The 10,926-nt window shown below is 37.7% G+C and overlaps 1 long non-coding RNA gene across 3 annotated transcripts; it reads right to left on the minus strand.

Moving 5' to 3' along the window:
* Nucleotides 1–4,292: 4,292 nt before the first annotated feature.
* LOC147309421 (uncharacterized) lies at nucleotides 4,293–10,926 on the minus strand. 3 transcript variants are annotated; one of them, XR_015125710.1, is made up of 4 exons: nucleotides 10,807–10,926; nucleotides 9,052–9,084; nucleotides 4,839–4,998; nucleotides 4,293–4,619 (listed from the first exon to the last, which is right to left on the minus strand). It is a non-coding gene; the product is annotated as an uncharacterized LOC147309421 (long non-coding RNA). The 3 variants fall into 3 exon arrangements; XR_015125709.1 differs by lacking the exon at nucleotides 10,807–10,926 and having other exon boundaries at nucleotides 9,052–10,781; XR_015125711.1 differs by lacking the exons at nucleotides 9,052–9,084; nucleotides 10,807–10,926 and adding an exon at nucleotides 8,061–8,158.

Consider the following 10,926-nt stretch of genomic DNA (forward strand, 5'->3'; position numbering starts at 1 on the left):
GCTACAGAGATGCATTTTATTGCTGCAAGGCACGCTGTCATAGTCATGGCCCAAAGGGATCAGGGCCACCACACTAAGAGTGTCAGCTCCTTTTGCATGAATTATCTTCTGATTTTAACATTTATTGTACAGCATTTCTTTTAATTTGTTTTCTAACAAACTACCACAGCACAGGGCAGAGTGTAACTGTCACAGCTTGAAGTTCTTCAAACACATTTGTCTGCAGATTCCTTTAAAGGTGTCTTCCAAGCATGGTTGAAAAATAATTTGCGTCTGATACCGAATCCTCCTTCCTCATTAAAAACTATGAACAGACAAATATTGCTCATTTATTCTGCATCACTGGAAGTCTGTTTTAAGTGTCTACAGTGCTCTGGTTGCAGTTACCTTTTGGATCAGGGCTCAAAAATCTATTCAATTCTATTCAGTTTATTTATATAGCTCCAAATCACAACAACAGTTGCCCAAAGACACTTAATAATGTAAGGTAAAGATCCTAAAATAATACAGAGAAAACCCCAACAATCATATGACCCCTGTGAGCAAGCACTTTGGTGACAGTGGGAAGGAAAAACTCCCTTTTAACAGGAAGAACCAGGCTCAACGATGTGCAGCCATTTGCCGTGACCGGCTGGGGCTGAGTGGAGAGACACAAGACAAAAGACACGCTGTGGAAGAGAGCCAGAGAATAATAATAACTCATAATTAAATGCAGAGTGGTGTATAAACACATGGTGAGTGAGAAGGGGCGGGATTCTACGGTGACAATCTGAGCATCGCATCTGCTGAAAGCCACACATGGAGAAAAGGACACGCACTAAAAACATCTGTGGTCTTGAAGAAAATACATCTTGTGTTTGTTGAATAGCTGCAAACAGTGGCAGCGATATAGTCCTGATCCTGCTCGTGGGTACAATATGTACATTTATTTTAATATCAGATCATGCAGACATCGTTTATATCTGTAATCAGTGGATAAATGACTCGGTGCAGCTCTCATTAAGCATTATATGTTGGTTTTCAACATTTGTAACATTTTGATATGACTGTTTTGTGCAGCCCCAAACCATGAAAGAGCCTCCATTGTGTTTTCAAATATCAAATTTGGATTAACACTCTGTGGCAGCTCTGATTTTCAGTCCAGGTCTTGTGTAATTTGGCACACATCAGCCGTGCCGCCGTCTTTCAGTTCCTTCAGAATAGCTTCTTGATAGCCACCTGAGCGCATTTCTGATGAGGCTGCATCAACCGAAGGCTCAGATGCATCTCTCAGGTCCTCTTTCGGATATGCTGTAGATCGCCTTTTAGGCGTGCATCTTCTTGTTTTACCTTCCACTTGTTCCATTTCCTCAATTGTTTAAGGACTTACTGCATCCCATGTCAAGATATGCATGTTAAGATATGTATGTATCAAAAACTGGAGACAGTGAGCTGGTGGCATTTTTTCCTTTTGTTTCTCTGTTGCCTGGGATCTTTTTATCTGTATTTAATAAGAACAAACTTAATAAGATGATAAATATATCCAGAGAGATTGCAGGTCACCGACGACACGGTACAACGATGCGATGTATCACAGCCTCTCTTTGGTAAATTTGAATGGATGCAGTCTGGACAGAGGTCAGGATCACACCAGGTTAAACTTTCTGATGTTTCTTGTGTTGCTTTCATGCTATTGCAATGGGTTGTTGCTGTTATTATGAAGGACTTTGTTTATGCGTGTTATGTGTAATTGTGATTCCTTCTTTGCTGTAGTTGTATTTATCTGGCAATTGCCACCAAAACAAATAGAATTTTTGAAAGAACAACAATAAACGGAGCATAAATTCTATCACTGGATTATTAGTATTCATCGATAGAGGTGGAGCTCATTTTTATCACCCAGTTTTTTCATCCAGTAATAATCATTAGTGCCAGTTGTACTCAACTGGCACTAATGATTATTTTCATTTGGTTTGTAAATAATAAGAGAAATAATGAGAAATGTTTCCACATTAAATTATCTATCAGTTAACATTATGGTCGATTGATCACTCAGCTATGTTTGTATAATCTAATTTTTATGTATAAAAATCCCAGTTTATAAAGTAGCCAGTAACTAAACAGCTTCAGACAGTGAAGTGAAAAGTATCTCCCCTCCTGAAATCTGGAGTAGAAGCAGAATATTGTATGAAATGACCTAAAGGTGCTAAAGTGCAAGTAGCATAAATCTGCGCTTTATTGCAGTACTTTAGTATGTTTACTTACAAACTTCTATAAAGTAGTTCAAACTGTTCAGCTGAAGAAGTAAAGTGTCAGTATGCAAACCACAGCATTTGATAGAAAGTGAAATCCTGCCAACATGTTCAGACTGAGGTTGTGTTGTGGTTTCACACAGTTTTACTGTCGCGCTTGTTTCACAAATGTTGGCTTGTATAATAAACAAGAATCCAAACCCAAAAACTTGACAATTAACTTTGTTCTTTTTGACATTTTTTTACAGTTTTGATCCATGATTTCTATTTTCTTAACTGCTTGTTCAAGTTAGGGTCAAATGAGGGTAAAGCCTTCCACAGCGCTCTTTGGCTGAGGAGAGGGTTCACCCTAGACGGGCTGCTAATCCATCAACACTGCTTAGACTCGCACAGAACATACAGCCAGGGTTAAAGCTCGCAACCTTCTAGTTGTAAGACAGCAGAGCTAACCACTGCACCTCCAGGTTAATGAGACCCAGCCAACATTTATATGTGGGGCCCATATGGTTTGGAAATGGGCTGAAAAATGGGCCCCATATAGGATTGTCCGCGGGTTCCGTAATGGCCCCATATTAAATGCCCATATAGGTGTTATGTTAGGAAAATCTGGGAACTAAATGGGCCCCAACTGGGAAAAGTACACAGAAACCCACCTGGGCCCCATCTTTCAAGTTTTTGTGGGTACCATGTAGGCACCACATAGGCTAAAAAAGTGGGTTTTAAGTGGGATTGTCCGCAGGTTCCATAATGGCCCCATTTTATAAGCCCATCTCGGTGTTATATTGGTAAAATCTGGGAACTAAATGTGCCCCAACTGGGCAAAGTACACAGAAACCCACCTGGGCCCCATCTTTCAAGTTTTTTGTGGGTACCATGTGGGCACCACATAGGCTAAAAAGTGGGTTTTAAGTGGGATTGTCCGCGGGTTCCATAATGGCCCCATTTAATAAGCCCATCTCGGTATTATATTGGTAAAATCTGGGAACTAGATGGACCCCAACTGGGCAAAGTACACAGAAACCCACCTAGGCCCCATCTTTCAAGTTTTTGTGGGTACCATGTGGGCACCACATAGGCTAAAAAGTGGGTTTTAAGTGGGATTGTCCGCGGGCTCTGTAATGGCCCCATTTTATAAGCCCATCTCGGTGTTATATTGGTAAAATCTGGGAACTAAATGGGCCCCAACTAGGCAAAGTACACAGAAACCCACCCGGGCCCCACCTTTCAAGTTGTTTTGTGGGTACCATGTGAGTACCACATAGGCTAAAAAGTGGGTTTTAAGTGGGATTGTCCGCGGGTTCCATAATGGCCCCATTTTGTAAGCCCATCTCGGTGTTATATTGGTATAATCTGGGAACTAAATGGACCCCAACTGGGCAAAGTACAAAGAAACCCACCCAGGCCCCACCTTTCAAGTTGTTTTGTGGGTACCATGTGAGTACCACATAGGCTAAAAAGTGGGTTTTAAGTGGGATTGTCCGCGGGTTCCATAATGGCCCCATTTTATAAGCCCATCTCGGTGTTATATTGGTATAATCTGGGAACTAAATGGACCCCAACTGGGCAAAGTACAAAGAAACCCACCCAGGCCCCACCTTTCAAGTTGTTTTGTGGGTACCATGTGAGTACCACATAGGCTAAAAAGTGGGTTTTAAGTGGGATTGTCCGCGGGTTCCATAATGGCCCCATTTTATAAGCCCATCTCGGTGTTATATTGGTAAAATCTGGGAACTAAATGGACCCCAACTGGGCAAAGTACACTGAAACCCACCTAGGCCCCATTTTTCAAGTTCTTAGTGGGTACAACATGAGGAAAACATGAGCTAAAAAGTTGGAATGGCATTAGCAGTGGGTTCTGTATTTGCATCTTATTTCTAGTTTGAATTGACTAAGTTCTGGCACTGAGTGGGCCCCATGTAGTAAAACAGTCACAAAATCAATTTTTCAGACGGCTAATACGGGTTCTGTGACACAAAGACACCAAATATATTAAAGCTGACCGCAAACAAAATCTAGTTTGTAAATAAAACCATTTCAAAAATCACGAGGGTACACAAAACAACATTTTTCACATTTATTTTGTCCAACAACTGTGATTTTACGTAACTGTATTCCAAAGTGCGTAAACGTTTAAAAACTAGAAATGTCAAACTACAGCAAAATTCCTTAGATATTTGGAACTGTAGCAACATGGGGAAAAAGTCAGATGGAAAACTCAAAAGCTTATCTTGAATCAGCAGGGTTTGTTTTTTTACAGAGCCGTAAGTCTATTTTGTACCCTTGCAGCCCTCGGTCCTCCTCTGTCTTTAGCTCCACTGAACCACTTGGACAGAGCCTTCTCTGCTTCTTGCAAGTTGACTTTTGATGTTAAATAATTCTTCAGTGCCTCTGCAAATGAAGAAGAAGAAAAACGGGCAAGCCAAAGTAAAGTTAATCTTAGCTTACTTCATTTGGTGATGATTTTCAAAGAACAATGTTTATTTCACTTTATTGCCTCAAAAAATATATACAAATTGCATGATAACCAATCTCAGTTACACTTTCAAACACTTTATTAAAAAAGTTTAGTTTTCTAAAGTTCAAATGTCTCAAGTGAAACTAACTTACCATACACAACATTAAAAAGACGCAAATCTCTGAACTTTTTTTCCCCATGTCGGCCAAGCATGTTGTACTCCACAGCCAGCTCAGGTGATATGAGGAATTTCATCATCCTTCTTGTGGCATCGTCTACACTTGTTTCCCCTGTATCTGCTACCATGGCAACCTGAGGGGAACATACAAAAAGGACAGATTAGATACTGGCATCTGGTTAGGATGCCTCCCTGGTGAGGTGTTTTGGGCACGTCCCACCAGGAAGAGACCCAGAACACCCAGGACATGCTGGAGGGACTATGTTTTTCGGCTGGCCTGGGAATGCCTTGGGATTCCCCCGGAAGAGCTGGGCCAAGTGCCTGGAGAGAGCGAAGTCTGGGCCTCTCTACTTAGTACCGGATTGGGTCGAGGGGCAGCAGCCTAAGCTTAAGATAATGGACCGGAATGGAGGATAAATGGACACTTTACATATTACTTAATGTTTACTGTGTGGTGATAAAAAAAAAAATGGTAGTAAACACAAGCTAAACTAAAAAAATTAATTGCGCTTCCTTAACCCTTTATCCCCAATAATGTTACGCAGGATAACTGGTAGGTCTGGTAGGTTTTTTCCTCTACTGTATACTATATGAATGTAATCAAGGATTAATAACAGAAAGAAAAAAGAAATTGAAATTTTGCCATTTTTACTAAAGGCAATCAAAATGTACATGAATAAAATATTTAAATTAGTCAATTCAAATTAATAACTCTAAAACACTGAACAAAATTAAGTATTTGACCCTGTGGTTTATTTTCGGACATCTCTTTTCTTCTAAAAGTCCAGGCGTGTTGGGCCCCTGGCAGAGCTCAGGTTTGACGAGACAGGTTTGGAAAAACCTGTCGCTGGCGACTTTTTGGGGGCTAAAGGGTTAAAATAAATAGGAATTGGCCAAAATTTGTATAAACTATGAAATAGCAGAACAAAAGTAAAAAAAAAAATCTTTATCTGTTATCAGAATCAAATATTTGATTAGAATAAAAAATTTAACTTTCTGGAAGATTTCTCGTTACATCTGTCATAAAAGTAACAACATCTCAGAAAAAAAACATGATAGCAACAGAAAAATATGATAGCAGTGTGATGTGATGGTCCCTGGCCAGATTTTTACACATATTATAAGCCCTGTGACACAAAAACCACAGAACTCTGACACGCACAGACTGTTTTCCTTCGTGCTAATGAAGAAAAATGCTGGTCTGGTATGTAAAAGGGAATTTATTCTTCCAGGACCTGAAGCTCCGTAATGCAGCCCTCCAACAGCCAAACCTATCTGTTCTCTGATTGTCTTGATGCATGCTCAATCATCCAGGTAAGTAAATCTCCAAAAGTTGATTCTGTTCATCTGGACGTAGCGCTTGCAGCATTTTCTCCCACTGAAAATGCTACGTCCAGATGAACAGAATCAACTTCTGGAGATGTTCTCTGATTGGATTGTTTAATTGGTGATTGACATGAAATTGACCAATCAGCTGAAAGGAAGAAAAATAGGGTCAAAATTTGGATGTGTAAGTATAAATCCACACACAGCCAGGAAAGCCGAGCGCAGAGTTGTTTGTAGCACCAATTCAGCCAGAGTGGAGCCAGATGGATTTTCCATCCATCCACACTGTAAAGTCTATAGACCAGCAAGTGATAAATTAACAGTGTTGTTGGTATTTTCTAAAACAGTTGTATGCAATAGGAATTGCTGTTTATAGTCCTCCTGTATATCTGCATGTTCCCTCCCAATTAAAACCTGTGATAATGGAGATTCAAATTCATGTCATACCTATACCAACAGTTATCAAGTATCCAGATCGACCTTTACTGATGTGCTCTGTCAGTGCGCCCCAGGGCAGCTGTGGCTACAATGTAGCTTGCCATCGCCAGTGTGTGATTGTGTGTGTGAATGGGTGAATGACTGAATGTAGTGTGAAGCGCTTTGGGGTCCTTAGGGACTAGAAAAGCGCTATAAAAATGCAGGCCATTTACCATTTAAAGGAAAATTGTTATTTCCATGTATTTTCCTGTTCTGCCTTCAACTTTGAGGACTTCCCCCCACATTTCTAGTTGTGACAGTGCACCTACAACAAAAAAAATCTGCTGTGATTTACATTTGTTGAAAGAGCAATTTTGTAAAATAGTCTATTTTTGTATGCACAGTTTACAAATCTGTCCTGTACAGCATGGACTGATTGCATGCTAAAAAGTTGTTGCTTAAAAATAAAACAATAAATTTTTAATTAATAACATCAGCAGAAAGCCTTGTTATTAATTAGATGTACAATTTCTATAGAATACGAAACAACTCAGTTCATTTTTGATCATATCAATACCAGCATATTACACAACTAGTGATGGGATTTTCGTCTCTTTTTAGAAAGCCGGCTCTTTCGGCTCCCAACCGGCTCTTCAGGTTGTTTTGTTGCTTTAATTAATTTATTATTAACAACAATATAAAATTATGAACAAAAGGAATTACTAATGTAAAAAAAGAAATGTGGTTTTATTTATATATGTTTATATATAAATATATATGGTGGCCCCTAGAGACAAAGCATGTACAAACTCCAAAACCCATTTCTAGCGTCAACTGAACTTCCAAAACAGAGCTATCTAGATCACTTAATTTACACAATTGAAATCATATGTGTATTTTTTGTGTATTTATACACAAGCACTCATATATATTCATAAAAAATTCCAAAAACTGTTCATTTACCTGTTACTACCACACACCAAATCCGGTCGTTGGTACTTCCTGGCTTGTGTAGCCACTAGGTAACAAAATCTCAACACTGTGCCTAGCATCCTGGAGCACTTCTGTTGTGTTTTGTACGTGCTTTGGAGTTTGTACGTGCTATGGAGTTTTTACGTGTTTTGGGGTTTGTACGTGCTTTGTCTCTAGCAGCCACCGTAAATATACTTTTATTTATTCTCTCCACATAAAATGTAATAAATAAATCATATAATACAAAAAAAACAACTATTTACATTTCAACTTTTAACTATTTAAATTTTCAGCTTTTTCCTTTTAAACAAATTTAAAGTGAAACAACACAAAACACTGCAAACCACAACACAATTAAATATAAATTATAATATGAAAACAAACAGAAGATGCACATTCTCTGTCATATGGGCCTGCATGAATAAACTTTCTGAATCCTTTATCATCCGCAATTGAAAATAGTTGTGGATGATTACTATACCTTTCTAATGTGACGTTGTTGTCCCTGGCTCTCTTTCTCTCTCTCTCCCTCCTGCTCTGTTACTGTGCTACTGCGTGTGTAACAACCGCCCCTCCCCCCTCTTCCCAGCCCAAAGCACAAGGCTCGCGTGCAGAGTGAAGCGGAAAAAGAGTGCGAGAGAGAGGGTGAGAGAGAGAGAAAAAACACGCTTGTGTCGTTCACTTCAAAGAGCCGTTTCGTTTTGACCAACACATCACTAACAACCATGATGAAAAACGCTCATCTGCTTCCATCACCATCAGCTGATTAACATTGAGCTGCTGCAGTCAACACCATCAAACTAATTTACTGTTTAATGTTATGTTATTGAATGCTTTTATTTTTAAATCTTTACCAGCGCTTAAAGACTGTAGATGTTCACACCTGGTGTTAGAAAACCGAGCTCACTGCAGTATTTTTTTTTATAACAGGAAATTTAAATTTTTATTGGTTACCGTGTTTATTACCACTTTTATCAGTAATGTACTTCCTATAAAATATGGATTTGATAAGTTACCGGTTTATTGAAATCAGCTAGTGAACACATCGATCACTTTATTGAACTACACGCCTTACACTCTTGTGAGCTCTGGTTACTAACAGCAGGTGTGAATGTTTGGAGTCCAAAACGCAGATAAAGATTAGAATAACAAGGCAATGTAAAATCAGTTTAATGCAGTTGACAGTAGCAGCTCAGATGGAAATCAGCCAATTGTGAGGAGAGCAGAGGACCAAAACTGTCAGAGTTGTGGGTCAAGTGAAGAGAACACTGTTGGCATTATTGTTAGCATAAAAGATGAAAATTAAATAAATGTTAAATTTTAAAATAGATCATTGCCTCCTGTGCCTAAATAAATATATATACTTAATACCAATAAAAAAAAAAGGATGCCCCAAAGACCATCACTTTTCAAAAATAATAATAATAATAATAATAATAATAAGTAATACAAATAATATGAAAGTTACTTACATGTCAAAGATGGTGCTTGTGATCTTGAAGAATCTAAACGTGATAAGGAAATGAAAGAAAGTGCATGAGAAAATACAAACATTTTTGTTTTTTCCCAGGATAATTCAATATAAAAGATTCTCTTACTAATGCACAAAATGAACAGTGTAATTAAAAGTTTGAAAGGCACTGCATGTGTTTATATGATAAACTGACTAATTCAAGCAGAAAACACTAGCAGTGCAAAAATGTATCTAACTAGCTGACAGACTTTAAAGTCACAGGAAGATATATCAAAATGGTGACTTATGCCAGAACAAATGACTTGACAGACATAAATCCTAAATTCCTTTAAGTAAAAAAGGAATTACTTTTTTATAAGTGGTCCCTAGTGGTTTTCAAATTATTACATGGCTTGTTAATTTTTTATTAAATTATTAAGAAGCCAGATGAGTTCAAAACATTTACAAATTACTATAAAGCACTATCCAAACTTCAAATCAAGTGGCAAAATCTCCAAATTAAAAGTACTCGCAAACTATAAAAATTTGATTATACTTAAAAATATGCAAAAACTAATTTAGTGGAATTTTTACCTGCTCAAGAATACATTGAACATGCAATATTTAATTGAAAAGAACAAAATTTGTGTACTTTTAGAAAGGATTATTAAATATTTGGGGATACTAGACATAAAGAGGGTCTCGTACATTTACGGGCATCTAATTTCCTGGATTTAATGGTTTAAAAGTTTAATAGGTCTTTGAAGTTGATAATAAAATTGAGTCCATTATTAGCAAAAAGAATTTAAAAAAAAAAAGAGCAAAAAAATGCTTAATATATAATAATTGTTTTAAACTTAAGCTTTGTAATTGTAGCAGATTTCATTGTCTGTAATTTTTTATTTAGCCCCACAGTAGTAAAAGCCATAAATGGGAGTTAGATTTATTACTAGTATTTTACACAGCATTCAGCTATAATAACATGTTCTGCATTTTCCTACTTCACCATCTGATCTGAACAGCTGCACTCTCTTAATTAATTAATGACCTAACATTTCTCAGTAACCAATAACTAGATGGAACAGCACAGTATCTAAGAGAGTGATCAGACAGTGTTTGAGCTAAAGACGCTGTGTGTTTCTTTTGGGGGCTTTTTACACACTGATCCACCACCGTTTTCCCATAGTACAATGCATATCTGGTAACATTACCGTATTCAGATCAGAAAACCGTTTCAGCTGCAGGCATCTACTCCTGTAATTTAAACAATCACCTTGCTACACTGCACATGAATATTACGTAACATGGTATGACTAGCTCATGTTCAGACATTTAAGATACTGTTCAGCCATTTTGTTTACTGGGTAGTGCATAATGGCCGAGTTAGCTGAGCAGGAATCCACTAAAGCCAAAAAAATAATATAAATTTTTTAAATTAATTACAAAAACCTTATAGGAAAACCCAAGAAACAGTTGCAGAAGCACAGAAAAAAACTGCCGTGTACGTTATAGTGTGTAAATTCAAAAACTGTATAGAGAGAATGGTGCAATGAAAACAGAATAAGATAAGATGAACTTTATTGAGTAGAATATAGGCAGTAAGAGTTTTTTAATTAACTTTAAATTATGTTTGCCAAAGACAATGCAGCAAATTAACCCAGTTCTACCTGCTAGCTAAAGATGTTATGCTTCTCCCCCTTATACCGTTTAGGACGACTATAGAAAGTTACTAAAATAACCATTGATGAAAACGTATCAAACTTTAAGTATTTACCTTTGTCATAGTTTTCAATTCTTTGGTATCCTTTTGTCCTCCACGTTCTTAAACACCAGGGAGAGAAAAGGCGCAACAGACGAAAGACCGCGAAGACTAGACGCTAGGCGGTGCAATCTG

This window comes from Aulonocara sp. 'chitande type north' Nkhata Bay, linkage group LG17, assembly GCF_057382095.1.
Source record: "Aulonocara sp. 'chitande type north' Nkhata Bay isolate Kocher_YH1m ecotype deep benthic linkage group LG17, A_spYH_male_GT1.1, whole genome shotgun sequence".
Lineage (NCBI taxonomy): Eukaryota > Metazoa > Chordata > Actinopteri > Cichliformes > Cichlidae > Aulonocara > Aulonocara sp. 'chitande type north' Nkhata Bay.